This window comes from Pristiophorus japonicus, chromosome 8, assembly GCF_044704955.1.
Source record: "Pristiophorus japonicus isolate sPriJap1 chromosome 8, sPriJap1.hap1, whole genome shotgun sequence".
Classification (NCBI taxonomy): Eukaryota; Metazoa; Chordata; class Chondrichthyes; family Pristiophoridae; genus Pristiophorus; species Pristiophorus japonicus.
In genome coordinates, this window is record NC_091984.1 from 72,487,442 (window position 1) to 72,504,463 (window position 17,022).

Consider the following 17,022-nt stretch of genomic DNA (forward strand, 5'->3'; position numbering starts at 1 on the left):
GGTGACATGATAGGTCCAAGTCAGCATGGATTTGTGAAAGGGAAATCATGCTTGACAAATGTGGAATTTTTTGAGGATGTTTCCAGTAGAGTGGACAAGGGAGAACCAGTTGATGTGGTATATTTGGATTTTAAGAAGGCTTTCGACAAGGTCCCACACAAGAGATTAATGTGCAAAGTTAAAGCACATGGGATTGGGGGTAAGTGTGCTGACATGGATTGAGAACTGGTTGTCAGACAGGAAGCAAAGAGTAGGAGTAAATGGGTACTTTTCAGAATGGCAGGCAGTGACTAGTGGGGTACCGCAAGGTTCTGTGCTGGGGCCCAGCTGTTTACACTGTACATTAATGATTTAGACGAGGGGATTAAATGTAGTATCTCCAAATTTGCGGATGACACTAAGTTGGGTGGCAGTGTGAGCTGCGAGGAGGATACTATGAGGCTGCAGAGTGACTTGGATAGGTTAGGTGAGTGGGCAAATGCATGGCAGATGAAGTATAATGTGGATAAATGTGAGGTTATCCACTTTGGTGGTAAAAACAGAGAGACAAACTATTATCTGAATGGTGACAGATTAGGAAAAGGGGAGGTGCAACGAGACCTGGGTGTCATGGTACATCAGTCATTGAAGGTTGGCATGCAGGTACAGCAGGCGGTTAAGAAAGCAAATGGCATGTTGGCCTTCATAGCGAGGGGATTTGAATACAGGGGCAGGAAGGTGTTGCTACAGTTGTACAGGGCCTTGGTGAGGCCACACCTGGAGTATTGTGTACAGTTTTGGTCTCCTAACTTGAGGAAGGACATTCTTGCTATTGAGGGAGTGCAGCGAAGGTTCACCAGACTGATTCCCGGGTGGTGGGACTGACCTATCAAGAAAGACTGGATAAACTGTTTAAAATTCTGATGGGTTCAGACAGGTTAGATGGAGGAAGAATGTTCCCAATGTTGGGGAAGTCCAGAACCAGGGGTCACAGTCTAAGGATAAGGGGTAAGCCATTTAGGACCGAGATGAGGAGGAACTTCTTCACCCAGAGAGTGGTGAACCTGTGGAATTCTCTACCACAGAAAGTTGTCGAGGCCAATTCACTAAATATATTAAAAAAGAAGTTAGATGAAGTCCTTACGACTAGGGGGATCAAGGGGTATGGCGAGAAAGCAGGAATGGGGTACTGAAGTTGCATGTTCAGCCATGAACTCATTGAATGGCGGTGCAGGCTAGAAGGGCCGAATGGCCTACTCCTGCACCTATTTTCTATGTTTCTATGTAACTTAACCCAGTGACAGCAGTGCCTCAGTGGTAGTATTCCCGCCTGAGCTGGAAGGTTGTGGGTTCAAGTCCCACTTCAGAGACTTAAGCACATAATCTAGGTTGACATTTCAATACAGTACTGAGGGGCTGCTGCACTGTCGGAGGTACTGTCCTTTGGATGCAATATTAAACTGAGGCCCCATCTGCCCTCTCAGGTCAACGTAAATGGCACTATTCAAAGAGTAGCAAAGGCGTTTTCTCCTGTGTCCTGACCAATATTTATCCCTCAAATAACATTAAAACAGATTATCTGATCATGATCACATTGCTGTTTGTGGGAGCTTGCTGTATGCAAATTGGCTGCTGCATTTCCCACATTAAAACAGTGACTACACTTCAAAAGTATTTAACTGGCTGTAAAGTGCTTTGGGACATCCTGACGTCTAGAAAGGCTCCAGATAAATGCAAGTTCTTTCTAGCATATGAAAGTCTGGACACTTTACATTTAATATGAACATTAATAGGATTTTTAATGATGAAAAGCAAAGGAACCTGGAATGAACCTAATGGTACTCCAATGGTCCTGCCAAAATTTTAAACATTGTTCACTACCTTTTGATTTCTATTACTTAACCAAAATACAATTTGGTAATATTGTCTGTGTGTCTACCATACTTCCTTCATTTTACCAACATCACCTGTTTCTTCTGGTCTTGCACATCATAAGGCCCTAAAATCGTTCTGATTTTCTTAATGGGCCGAAAATGGCGGTCGGAGCTTCCTGCGGGTGGACGCCTCCAACCGAAAATCTTTTAACGAAAATTCATGGTGGCGCCGGAGGAATATCGAATTGCACTCCGAGGCAGAGTTGCCCAGTCCAGACTATGGGTCCAGGAGCGTATGCGTATCCTGGAATCACGTAGACCTGGACCACCAATCACAATCTAGTATTCTCATTCATTGTGATGGGAGCTCCGAGCTTCCATTACAATCAATGAGAATACCCCTAAAATCAAATAAAACACCAACATAAATTTTAATAAACTTCACTTATTAATTAATAGAACTTGCATTAAATTAAATGTTTGTGAAAAATGTATTTTTTGAAATTTAAAAAATGTTTTAATGGTGTTAAAAATAAACTTGCCTTCATATACAGGGTTGTTAATATAAAAATAACATTTAATTTTTTATGTTTTAGACACTGGTAAAAATAGGCTATATGGCAGCTTTTACCAGGCATAAGAGTTTGAAGGACATTCGGCGGGCAAGAGTTGGGCAAATAGCCCAAATCTCCGCCCGCAAATGTCCTTCTCCCAGGGATGCACGTGATTTGTCAAAAGACATTTTGACAGATCGCAAAAGCTGGTTCTCGGTGCATGTGCATTGCGTGCCGAGAACCGGCATTTGCGAGGCCTCTTCGGGTGTGTGCGCACATCATACACACCCGGAGAGGCTGCAATTTTTGGGCCAATGTTAACCCCTTAAAAGATTTGAGAGGATTGCACAACTCCTCAATTTGGCAATTACATAGATGCCATTTTTCACTGGTGTAAGACATTCAGATATCATATTGCTAAATATTTCTGTTAGGCTCAGTAAACTCTCATTTGAACACTAGAAAATTAAGGCCTGTGAAAAATTGAGGGGGGGAGGGGCGGGGGCAGGAATTCTGATGTAAATGAAATACCATCAACAATTAAACAGCAATCCATGTCGTGGTCTGGACCTATGGATTCTATTTGAAGCCAGATCATTAATTCTCCATCACACATCTGCTGTGCTCCAGTCTTCCTTGAGCACCAGCACTTGTAGACAGTTTGGAATGTCAGTTTGAGATCATAATTGATTTTATTTAAAAAAAATCTTTTCCTCAAATTTTCTTTATTAATTTGTTGATGATTCCCCACTAAGAGAATGGTAAACGTGAAAATATATTCTCGTATACAGGGTCATTACCAAATAATAAAAGTGCTCTGCGTGCATCAAAATGAACTAAATGCGATAACAGATCAATCAGAACATTATTGAATTGACACGCCTGATGTCGAAAGACAGTGTGCAGAATCCAAGCAGTTGTCATAGCCAAGCTGGCTAGAAGATATCATCAATATACTCTCCCCTTCACAAAGCTTCACAGTTTTCAATGTTCTATTCAGGTTCTCCCATATAAAGTTCCATCACACGTTTGACTTTTCACCTGATCTTTTCCCAAGCTGGGCCTCATTTTATTACCTAAATCATCAGAATCATTACCGCTGGACTAAATCAGTACAGCTGAGAAAAAGAGGTTGAGCTTTTTATTCTCAAGACCATCTACTTCCACCTCCACAATGTTGCTCATCTCCACCCTGCTTCAACTCATCTGCTGCTGCAAACATCATCCATGCCAAGTATTTGTTACTTCCAGGCTCGATTATTCCAACACTCTCTTGGCCAGCTTCCCACCTTCCACCCTCCATAAACTTGAGCGTATTCAAACTCTGTTACCCATATCCTAACTTGCACCAAGTCCCATTCACCCATCACTCCTGTGCTCACTGATCTATGTTAACTCCGAGTCTGGCAATGCCTCAATTTTAAAATCCACACACTGTGTTCAAATCCTCCATTACCTTACCCCTCCCAATGTCTCTAACCACCGCCAGCCCCACAACCCTCTGAAATCCCTGTGCTCATCCAAACATGGCCTCTTGCGCATCCCCGATATTCATTGCCCCACCACTAGCAGCTGTGCCTTCAGCTGTCGAGGCCCCAAGTTCTCGAATTCCCTCCCGAAACTGCTCCACTTCTCTCTTTTTGCACCTTAAATCCTACCTCTTCGACCATGCTTTTGATCACCTGTCCTAATATCTCCGTGTGGCTCAGTGTCAAATTTTGTTTGATAACACTCCTGTGAAGTGCTTTAGGATGCTTTTACAATGTTAAAGGCACTATAGAAAACATAGAAAATAGGTGCAGGAGTAGGCCCACTCGGCCCTTCGAGCCTGCACTGCCATTCAATAAGATCATGGCTGATCATTCCCTCAGTACCCCTTTCCTGCTTTCTCTCCATACCCCCTGATCCCGTTAGCCGTAAGGGCCATATCTAACTCCCTCTTGAATATATCCAATGAACTGGCATCAACAACTCTCTGCGGCAGGGAATTCCATAGGTTAACAAATCTCTGAGTGAAGAAGTTTCTCCTCATCTCAGTCCTAAATGGCCTACCCTTATCCTAAGACTATGTCCCCTGGTTCTGGACTTCCCCAACATCGGGACCATTCTTCCAACATCGAACCTATCCAGTCCCATCAGAATCTTATATGTTTCTATGAAATCCCCTCTCATCCTTCGAAACTCCAATGAATAAAGGCCGAGTTGGTCCAGTCTCTCCTCATATGACAGTCTAGCCATCCCGGCTGGAATTAGTTTGGTGAACCTTCGCTGCACTCCCTCAATAGCAAGAACGTCCTTCCTCAGATTAGGAGACCAAAACTGAACACAATATTCCAGGTAAGGCCTCACCAAGGCCCTGTACAACTGCAGTAAGACCTCCGTGCTCCTATACTCAAATCCCCTAGCTATGAAGGCCAACATACCATTTGCCTTCTTCACCGCCTGCTGTACCTGCATGCCCACTTTCAGTGACTGATGTACCATGACACCCAGATCTCGTTGCACCTCCCCTTTTCCTAATCTGCCGCCATCCAGATAATATTCTGCCTTTGTGTTTTTGACCCCAAAAAGGATAACCTCACATTTATCCAGATTATACTGCATCTGCTATGCATTTTCCCACTCACCCTGCAACCTCTTAACATCCTCCTCACAGCTCACACCGCCACCCAGTTTAGTGTCATCCACAAACCTGGAGATATTACACTCAATTCCTTCATCGAAATCATTGATGTATATTGTAAAGAGCTGGGGTCCCAGCACTGAGCCCTGCGGCACTCCACTAGTCACTGCCTGCCATTCTGAAAAGGACCAGTTTATCCCGACTCTCTGCTTCCTGTCTGGAACTTGCTATATAAATGCAAGTTTTTGTTGGTATTATAGCTAAAAATGGAAGTAAAATGCTCAGCGCAAGTAAAAATATCACATATATTGCTATTATCTGGCGAACTTATGTTCTGAAAAAATCCACTTCAAAGCCACACAATTGTCCATTGAGAATGTTTGCTTTGTAGTGGGTGAGATATTTACTGCAGTGTTAACTGATGTGATGGGTTTATATGTAATTTGATTCTACAAATAGACTTTTAATAAAAGGAGGTAATTATTAGTGGAAGAAGCAAGTGGTGCCATAATGTTACTGCATCCTTCTGCACTTCAACAACAATTTACATTTAAATAGTGTCTTTAACGTGGCAAAGACTTGCCAAGACACTTCACACAAGTGTAATCAGACAAAAATCAGCATGTCAACTTTAAAACCCAGCAAACTGGAACAGTATGTCATTTTACCTATTGAATAGGAAAGTACAGGACCAGAAAAGACCGTAGTCCATCTGGTCCCAGAAACTTTTATCGAGTTATCCAACCTAGAAACAAACAGGTATGGAAAAACAAACTGGCAGCTTTAATTTGCTCACATTTTAGTGGCGATGTTTGTAATCCTGAACAATTTAGAATGTGGAACTCACTAGCACATGGAGTGATTGAGGTGATTAGCATTTAAGCTACATGAGGGGGAAAGGATTAGATGGATATGTTGATAGAGAGAGAGAGATGAAGTAAGGTAAGAGGCTTGTGTGGAGCATAAACACCTGTTGGGCCAAATGGCCCGTTCCTGTGCTGTAAATTCCATGTACGTTTGGAAAACAATTTTGGATTACAGCACCCAAGCACCACAAGGTGACTTTAAATTGAACACTTGAAAATATGATTAAAAAACACTAATTACTGCAATCAATTAGTACATAACATAAGAAATAGGAGCAGGAGGCGGCCATTTGGCTCATCGAGCCTGCTCCGCCATTCAATCAGATCATGGCTGATCTTCAAGCTCAACTTCACTTGCTTGCACTATTCCCATATCCCTCGATTCCCTTAATATTCAAAAATCTATCGATCTGTCCTGAATATACTCAACGACTGAGCATCCACAGCTCTCTGGAGTAGAGCATTCCAATGATTCACCACTGAAATTTCTCCTCATCTCAGTCCTAAATGGCCGACCCCTGATTTGGCGACTGTGACGGCTGGTTCTAGAATCCCCAGCCAAGGAAAACATCCTCCCTGGATCTGCCCTATCAAAATTTTGTACGTTTCAATGAGATTACCTCTCATCTCACACTCTTCTAAACTCTAGAGAATATAAGCAGAGTCTACTCACTCTCTCCTCATAGGACAATCTCCCCATCCCAAGAATCAGTCTGGTTAACCTTCGTTGCACTCCCTCTATGGCAAGTATATTCTTTCTTGGGTATAAAGAGACCAAAACTGTACACAATAATCCAGGTGCAGTCTCACCAGGGCCTTGTATAATTGTTGTAAGACGTCTTTACTCTTACACTCAAATCCTCTTGTAATAAAGACCAACATACCATTTGCTATACCTGCATGTTAACGTTGTGATTCGTGTACAAGGACACCCAAGTACCTCTGAACACCAACATTTCCTAATCTCTCACCATTTAAAAAATACTCTGCTTTTCCATTTTTCCTACCAAAGTGGATAACTTCACATTTCTCCACATTATATTCCATTTGCCATGTTCTTGCCAACTCATTTAACCTGTTTATATCCCCTTGAAGCCTCTTTACACCCTCCTCACAACTTACATTCCCACCTAGCTTTGTACCATCAGCAAACTTGGATATATTACATTTGGTCCCCTCATCCAAATCATTGATATAGATTGTGAATAGCTGAGGCCCAAGCACTGATCCTTGCGGTACCCCACTAGTTACAGCCTGCCAACCTGAAAATGACCAGTTTATTCCTACTCTCTGTTTTCTGGATGTTAACCAATCCTCAATCCATGCTAGTTTATTATCCCCAATTCCATGAGCCCTAATTTTGTTTAATAACCTCTTGTGGCACCTTATCAAATGCCTTCTGAAAATTCAAATACACCACAACCACTGGTTCGCCCTTATCTATGTAGCAAGTTACAACCTCAAAACTCGTCAAACATGATTTCCCTTCCACCGAGGCAGGAGCAGAACCAATGTCCTCGGGGGAGTGTTTGCTCGTGCTGTTGGGGAGGAGTTAAACTAATATGGCAGGGGGATGGGAACCAATGCAGGGAGACAGAGGGAAACAAAATGGAGACAGAAGCAAAAGACAGAAAGGAGATGAGGAAAAGTGGAGGGCAGAGAAACCCAAGGCAAAAAACAAAAAGGGCCACTGTATAGCAAAATTCTAAAGGGTCAAAGTGTAATAAAAAGGCAAGCCTGAAATCTCGGTGCCTCAATGCGAGGAGTATTCGGAACCCAGGAGAGGGCTCTGAGCTAGTTAGAGTGGGTGAGAGCGCAGATGAACAGGACCCCAAGAAAGGATGCAAAAGGCAGGAGGCAACAGAGCAGAGTAGCACTGGGGTAAGTGTAAACCACAAAGTGATAGGAAGGGACAATATGTATGAAAATAAAGGAGCTGCAGGAGGGGTCAAAACTAAAAATCATGGTTGAAAAACTAATATTAAAACACACTACCTAAAGCACGCAGCATTTGAAACAAAGTAAATAAGATGACGGCACAAATCATTACAAATGGGTATGATTTGGTGGCCATTACAGAAACGTGGTTGCAGGGTGGCCAAGACTGGGAATTAAACATACAGGGGTATCTGACAATTCGGAAAGATAGACAAGAAGGGAAAGCAGGTGGGGTAGCTCTGTTAATAAAGGATGATATCAGGGCAGTTGTGAGAGAATATATTGGCTCTAATGAACAAAATGTTGAATCATTGTGGGTGGAGATTAGAGATAGTAAGGGGAAAAAGTCACTGGTGGGCGTAGTTTATAGGCCCCCAAATAATAACTTCACGGTGGGGCGGACAATAATCAAGGGAATAATGGAGGCATGTGAAAAAGGAACGGCAGTAATCATGGGGGATTTTAAACTACATATCGATTGGTCAAATCAAATCGCACGGGGTAGCCTTGAGGAGGAATACATAGAATGCATACGGGATTGTTTCTTAGAACAGTATGTTACAGAACCTACAAGGGAGCAAGCTATCTTAGATCTGGTCCTCTGTAATGAGACAGGAATAATAAACGATCTCCTACTAAAAGATCCTCTCGGAATGAATGATCACAGTATGGTTGAATTTGTAATACAGATTGAGGGTGAGGAAGTAGTGTCTCAAATGAGCGTACTATGCTTAAACAAAGTGGACTACAGTGGGACGAGGACAGAGTTAGCTAAAGTAGACTGGGAACACAGACTAAACGGTGGCACAACTGAGGAACAGTGGAGGACTTTCAAGGAGCTCTTTCATAGTGCTCAACAAAAATATATTCGTGAAAAAGGGCGGTAAAAGAAGGGATAACCAGCCATGGATAACCAAGGAAATAAAGGAGAGTATCAAATTAAAAAAACAATGCTTATAAGGTGGCCAAAGTTAGTGGGAAACTAGAAGATTGGGAAAATTTTAAACTACAGCAAAGAATGACTAAGAAAGCAATAAAGAAAGGAAAGATAGATTACGAAAGTAAACTTGCGCAAAACATAAAAACAGATCGTAAAAACTTTTACCGATATATAAAACGGAAAAGACTGACTAAAGTAAATGTTGGTCCCTTAGAAGATGAGAAGGGGGATTTAATAATGGGAAATGTGGAAATGGCTGAGACCTTAAACAATTATTTTGTTTCGGTCTTCACAGTGGAAGACACAAAAACCATGCCAAAAATTGCTGGTCACAGGAATGTGGGAAGGGAGGACCTTGAGATAATCACGATCACTAGGGAGATAGTGCTGGACAGGCTAATGGGACTCAAGGTAGACAAGTCCCCTGGTCCTGATGAAATGCATCCCAGGGTATTAAAAGAGATGGCAGAAGTTATAGCAGATGCATTCGTTATAATCTACTAAAATTCTCTGGACTCTGGGGAGGTACCAGCGGATTGGAAAGCAGCTAATGTAACGCCTCTGTTTAAAAAAGGGGGCAGACAAAAGGCAGGTAACTATAGGCCGGTTAGTTTAACATCTGTAGTGGGGAAAATGCTTGAAGCTATCATTAAGGTAGAAATAGCGGGACATCTAGATAGGAATAGTGCAATCAAGCAGACGCAACATGGATTCATGAAGGGAAAATCATGTTTAACTAATTTACTGGAATTCTTTGAGGATATAACGAGCATGGTGGATAGAGGTGTACCGGTGAATGTGGCGTATTTAGATTTCCAAAAGGCATTTGATAAGGTGCCACACAAAAGGTTACTGCAGAAGATAAAGGTACGCGGAGTCAGAGGAAATGTATTAGCATGGATCGAGAATTGGCTGGCTAACAGAAAGCAGAGAGTCGGGATAAATGGGTCCTTTTCGGGTTGGAAATCGGTGGTTAGTGGTGTGCCACAGGGATCGGTGCTGGGACCACAATTGTTTACAATATACATAGATTACCTGGAAGAGGGGACAGAGTGTAGTGTAACAAAATTTGCAGATGACACAAAGATTAGTGGGAAAGTGGGTTGTGTAGAGGACACAGAGAGGCTGCAGAGATTTAGATAGGTTAAGCGAATGGGCTAAGGTTTGGCAGATGGAATACAATGTCGGAAAATGTGAGGTCATCCACCTTGGGAAAAAAAAAAACAGTAAAAGGGAATATTATTTGAATGGGGAGAAATTACAACATGCTGTGGTGCAGAGGGACCTGGGGGTCGTTGTGCATGAATCCCAAAAAGTTAGTTTGCAGGTGCAGCAGGTAATCAGGAAGGCGAATGGAATGTTGGCCTTCATTGCGAGAGGGATGGAGTACAAAAGCAGGGAGGTCCTGCTGCAACTGTACAGGTTATTGGTGAGGCCGCACCTGGAGTACTGTGTGCAGTTTTGGTCACCTTACTTAAGGAAGGATACACTAGCTTTGGAGGGGGTACAGAGACGATTCACTAGGCTGATTCCGGAGATGAGGGGGTTACCTTATGATGAAAGATTGAGTAGACTGGGTCTTTACTCGTTGGAGTTCAGAAGGATGAGGGGTGATCTTATAGAAACATTTAAAATAATGAAAGGGATAGACAAAATAGAGGCAGAGAGGTTGTTTCCACTGGTCGGGGAGACTAGAACTAGGGGGCACAGCCCAAAATACGGGGGAGCCAATTTAAAACCGAGCTGAGAAGGAATTTTTTCTCCCAGAGGGTTGTGAATCTGTGGAATTCTCTGCCCAAGGAAGCAGTTGAGGCTAGCTCATTGAATGTATTCAAATCACAGATAGATAGATCTTTAACCAATAAAGGAATTAAGGGTTATGGGGAGCGGGCGGGTAAGTGGAGCTGAGTCCATGGCCAGATCAGTCATGATCTTGTTGAATGGCGGAACAGGCTCGAGGGGCTAGATGGCCTACTCCTGTTCCTAATTCTTATGTTCTTATAAATCAGTGTTTATTCTGCCAAATCCTATTATTATTTTCTAAGTGCCCTGTTACCACGTCCTTAATAATAGATTGTAGCATTTTCCCTACTACTGCCGATGTCAGGCTAACTGATCTGTAGTTCCTTGTTTTCTCTCTCCATCTTTTCTTAAATAGTGGGATTACATTTGCTACCTTCCAATCCGTGGGAACTATTCTAGAATCTATGAAATTTTGGAATAATGCATCCACTATCTCGATAACCACCTCTTTCAAAACCCTAGGATGTCGGCCATCCAATCCAGATTTATCTGTTTTCAGTCCCATTAATTTCTCCAGTACTTTTATTTTAAACTAATACTAATTTCTTTCAGTTTCTCATTTTCACGAGACCCTTGGTTCTACACTATTTCCAGCAAGGTTTTTGCATCCTCTTCCATGAAGACAGCACAAAGTATGTGTTTAATTTCCCTGCCATTTCCTTATTCCCCATTATAATTTCTCCTGTCTCAGCCTGTAAGGGACCCACATTTACTTTCATTAATCTTTTCCTTTTTACATACCTATAGAAGCTTTTATAGTCTGATTTTATGTTGCTTGGTAGATTACTCTCATTCTATTTTCCATTTCTTTATCAATTTTTTGGTCCTCCTTTGCTGAATTCTAAAATCCTCCCAAACCTTAGGCTTACTACTCTTTTTGGCAACATTATAAGTCTCTTCCATCGATCTAATACTATCTTTAACTTCTCTTGGTAGCCACAGTTGCACCACTTTTCCTGTGGGGTTTTTGTGCCTTAAAGGAATATGTATTTGTTGTAAATTATGTATTAATTCTTTAAATGCTATCCATTGCTTGCCTACCGTCATACCTTGTAATGCAATTTCCCAATCTACTTTAGCCAACTCGCCCCTCATACCTACGCAGTTTGCTTTGTTTAGATTTAAGACCCTAGTTTCGGATTTGACAAAATCATTTTCAAACTCGATGTAAAATTATATCATATTATGGTCACTCTTCTCTAAAGGCCGCTTTAGAGAAAAGGTAAGAGTTCGAGCAAGTGGGAGAGTTCGGGCAAGTGGGAGCAGGAGGTGTTGCTTTGTCTTGTTTTCCCCACCAGTGCTAACTCCCTGACCTGGGAGGAAAAGAAAACGAAGTGTGACGTCACAGCAAGAGGTTCAGGGACGTTGGAGCGACCTATAAAAGCCAGCTGGTGCAGCTGCAGCAGGGAGAGAAGGCAAAAAAGTAGGAAAAAAAATCGAAAGGTGACGTCACAGCCAAGGGGGTAAGTGATTGGTGAGTAGTTATTCTTTTTCTTTTCTTTATCAGTAAGTAACCTTTAGCATTATTGTTCCTAAATTAAGTTAATCTATGGGTTAAGTCATGGCAGGAGAGCTCACACACATGTTATGCTCCTTCTGTACTATGTGGGAAGTCAGGGACGCTTCTCGTGTCCCTGATGACGACATATGTGGGAAGTGTATCCGGCTGCAGCTACTGACACCACGTTGCGGCACTGGAGCTGCGGGTGGATTCACTCTGGAGCATCCACGATGCTGAGAATGACGTGAATAGCACTTTTAGTGAGTTGGTCGTACCACAGGTAAACGTTAGACAGCCAGATAGGGGATGGGTGACCAACAGGAAGAGCAGTGGAAGGAAGGTAGTGCAGGGGTCCCCTGCGGTCATCCCTCTGCAAAACAGATACACCGCTTTGGGTACTGTTGAGGGGGATGACTCATCAGGGGAGGGCAACAGCAGCCAAGTCCATGGCACCGTGGGTGGCTCTGCTACACAGGAGGGCAGGAAAAAGAGTGGGAAAGCTATAGTGATAGGGGATTCGATTGTTTGGGGAATAGACAGAGGTTTCTGCGGCCGCAACCAAGACTCCAGGATGGCATGTTGCCTCCCTGGTGCAAGGGTCAAGGATCTCTTGGAGCGGGTGCAGGACATTTTGAAGGGCGAGGGTAAACAGCCAGTTGTCATGGTGCATATAGGTACCAACTATATAGGTAAAAAACAGGATGAGGTCCGACAAGATGAATTTAGGGAGCTAGGAACTAAATTTAAAAGTAGGACCTCAAAAGTAGTAATCTCAGGATTGCTACCAGTGCTAGTCAGAGTAGGAATCGCAGGATTGCTCAGATGATAACGTGGCTTGAGGACTGGTGCAGAAGGGAGGGATTCAAATTCCTGGGAAATTGGAAACGGTTCTGGGGGAGGTGGGATCAGCACAAACCGGACAGTCTGCACCTGGGCAGGACCAGAACCAATGTCCTAAGGAGAGTGTTTGCTAGTGCTGCTGGGGAGGGGTTAAACTAATATGGCAGGGGGATGGGAACCTAATCAGGGAGAGAGAGGGAAGTAGAATGGGGGCAGAAGCAAAAGCTAGAAAGAAGAAAAGTAAAAGTGGAGGGCAGAGAAACCCAAGGCAAAAAACAAAAAGGGCCACATTACAGCAAAATCCTAATGGGGCAAAGGCTGTTTAAAAGAAAGCCTGAAGGCTCTGTGCCTCAATGCGAGGAGTATTCGGAATAAAGTGGACAAATTAACTGCGCAGATAGCAGTTAATGGAAATGATGTAATTGGCATCACGGAGACATGGCTCTAGGGTGACCAAGGCTGGGAATTCAACATCCAGGGGTATTCAACATTTCGGAAGGATAGTCAGAAAGGAAAAGGAGGTGGGGTGGCGTTGCTGGTTCAACAGGAAAGTAATGCAATAGTAAGGAAGGACATTAGTTCGGATGATGTGGATTCTGTATGGGTGGAGCTACAGAATACCAAAGGGCAGAAAACGCTAGTGGGAGTGGTGTACAGACCACCAAACAGTAGTATTGAGGATGGGGACAGCATCAAACAAGAAATTAGGGATGCATGCAATAAAGGTACAGCAGTTACCATGGGTGACTTTAATCTGCATATTGATTGGGCTAACCAAACTGATAGCAATGCGGTGGAGTTGTTGTTCCTGGAGTGTATTAGGGATGGTTTGCTAGACCAATATGTTGAGGAACCAACTAGAGGGCTGGCCATCCTAGACTGGGTGATGTGCAATGAGAAAGGACGAATTAACAATCTTGTTGTGCAAGGCCGCTTGGGGAAGAGTGACCATAATATGATAGAATTCTTTATTAAGATGGAGAGTGGCACAGTTAATTCAGAGACTAGGGTCCTAAACTTGGGTAAAGGTAACTTCGATGGTATGAGACGTTAATTGGCTAGAAGGGTTGACGGTGGATAGGCAATGGCAAACATTTAAAGATCACATGGATGATCTTCAACAATTGTACATCCCTGTCTGGAGTAAAAATAAAACGGGGAAGGTGGCTCAACCGTGGCTAACAAGGGAAATTAAAGATAGTGTTAAATCCAAGGAAGAGGCACATAAATTGGCCAGAAAAAGCAGCAAACCTGAGGACTGGAAGAATTTTGTAATACAGCAGAGGAGGACAAAGGGTTTAATTAGGAGGGGAAAATAGAGTATGAGAGGAAGCTTGCTGGGAACATAAAAACAGACTGCAAAAGCTTCTACAGATATGTGAAGAGAAAAAGATTAGGGAAAAACAAACGTAGGTCCCTTGCAGTCAGATTCAGGTGAATTTATAATGGGGAACAAAGAAATGGCGGACCAGTTAAACAAATACTTTGGTTCTGTTTTCACGAAGGAAGACACAAATAACCTTCCGGAAATACTAGGGGACCGAGGGTGTGGTGAGGAGGAGGAACGGAAGGATATCCTTATAAAGCGGGAAATTGTGTTAGAGAAATTGATGGGATTGAAGGCCGATAAATCCCTGGGGCCTGATAGTCTGCATCCCAGAGTACTTAAGGAAGTGGCCTTAGAAATAGTGGATGCATTGATGATCATTTTCCAACATTCTATCAAGTCTGGATCAGTTCCTATGGACTGGACGGTAGCTGATGTAACACCACTGTTTAAAAAAAGGAGGGAGAGATAAAACAGGTAATTATGGACTGGTTAGCCTGACATCAGTAGTGGGGAAAATGTTGGAATCAATTATTAAAGATGAAATAGCAGCCCATTTGGAAAGCAGTGACAGGATCGGTCCAAGTCAGCATGGATTTATGAAAGGGAAATCATGCATGACAAATCTTCTGGAATTTTTTGAGGATGTGACGAGTAGAGTGGACAAGGGAGAAACAAGGGATGTGGTGTATTTGGACTTTCAAAAGGCTTTTGACAAGGTCCCACACAAGAGATTGGTGTGCAAAATCAAAGCACATGGTATTGGGGCTAATGTACTGACGTGGATAGAGAACTGGTTGGCAGACAGGAAGCAGAGAGTCGGGATAAACGGGTCCTTTTCAGAATAGCAGGCAGTGACTAGTGGAGTGTCGCAGGGCTCAGTGCTGGGACCCCAGCTCTTTACAATATACATTAATGATTTAGATGAAGGAATTGAGTGTAATATCTCCAAGATGTCAGATGACACTAAACTGGGTGGCAGTGAGAGTTGTGAGGACGATGCTAAAAGGCTGCAGGGTGACTTGGACAGGTTAAATGAGTGGGGGAAAATGCATGGCAGATACAGTGGATAAATGTAAGGTTATCCACTTTGGGGGCAAAAACACGAAGGCAGAATATTATCTGAATGGCGGCAGATTAGGAAAGGGGGCGGTGCAACGAGACCTGGGTGTCATGGTTCATCAGTCATTGAAAGTTGGCATGCAGGTACAGCAGGTGGTGAATGCGGCAAATGGTATGTTGGCCTTCATAGCTCGGGGATTTGAGAATAGGAGCAGAGAGGTCTTACTGCAGCTGTACAGGGCCTTGGTGAGGCCTCACCTGGAATAGTGTGTTCAGTTTTGGTCTCCTAATCTGAGGAAGGATGTTCTTGCTATTGAGGGAGTGTAGCGAAGGTTCACCAGACTGATTCCCGGGATGGCAGGACTGACATATGAGGAGAGACTGGATCAACTGGGCCTTTATACACTGGAGTTTAGAAGGATGAGAGGGGATCTCATAGCAACTTACAAGATTCTGACAGGACTGGACAGGTTAGATGCGGGAAGAATGTTCCCGATGATGGGAAAGTCCAGAACCAGGGGACACAGTCTTAGGATAAGAGGTAGGCCATTTCGGACTGAGATGAGGAGAAACTTCTTCACTCAGAGTTGTTAACCTGTGGAATTCTCTACCGCAAAGCGTTGTTGATGCCAGTTCATTGGCTATATTCAAGAGGGAGTTAGATATGGCCCTTACGACTAAAGGGATCAAGGGGTATAGAGAGAAAGCAGGAAAGAGGTACTGAGGTGAATGATCAGCCATGATCTTATTGAATGGTGGTGCAGGCTCGAAGGGCCAAATGGCCTACTCCTGCACCTATTTTCTATGTTTTCTTCCCTTCTTTGTATCGTCAGCAAACTTGGCTACGTTACACTCTGTCCTTTCTTCCAAGTCGTTAATATAGATTGTAAATAGTTGTGGTCTCAGCACTGATCCCTGAGGCACCCCACTCGTTACTGATTGCCAACCAGAGAATTAACCATTTATCCCAACTCTCTATTTTCGGTTAGTTCGCCAATCCTCTATCCATGCTAATATATTACCCCCAACCCCGTGAACTTTTATCTTGTGCAGTAACCTTTTACATGGCACTTTGTCAAATGCCTTCTGGAAGTACAAATACACCACATCCACTAGTTTCCCTTTATCCACCCTGTTCGTTACATCCTCAAAGAATTCCAGCAAATTTTTCAAACATAACTTCCCCTTGATAAATTCATGCTGACGCTGCCTGACCGAATTATTGCTTTTCCAAATGTCCTGCTACTGCTTCTTTAATAATGGACTCCAACATTTTCCCAGCCACAGATGTTAGACTAGCTAGTCTATAGTTTCCTGCTTTTCGTCTGTCTCCTTTTATTAAATCGGGGTGTTACATTTGCAGTTTTCCAATCTGCAGTGACTTCCCCAGAATCCAGGGAATTTTGTTAAATTACAACCAATGCATCCGCTATCCCTGTCGCTACTTCTCTTAAGACCCTAGGATACAAGCCATCAGGTCCAAGGGATTTATCTGCCTTGAGTCCTATTATCTTACTGAGTACCACCTCCTTAGTGATTGTGATTGTTTTAAGTTCCTCCCCCCCTTTACACTGCTCTACATTACAACTACTGTTTGGGGGCCTATAGACTCCCACCAATGTTTTCTCCCCCTTGCTGTTTCTTAGTTCGACCCATGCTGATTCTACTTCGAGTATCAGAGCTAATCCTTTCTCTCGACCGTCTTTATCCCACCC

The 17,022-nt window shown here is 43.2% G+C and overlaps 1 protein-coding gene across 1 annotated transcript in view; it reads right to left on the reverse strand.

Annotated features, from left to right (window-relative positions):
- patj (PATJ crumbs cell polarity complex component) overlaps window positions 1-17,022 on the reverse strand; it is a 446,032-nt gene that overhangs the window by 171,706 nt on the left and 257,304 nt on the right. The gene's annotated exons all lie outside the window — the stretch shown is intronic.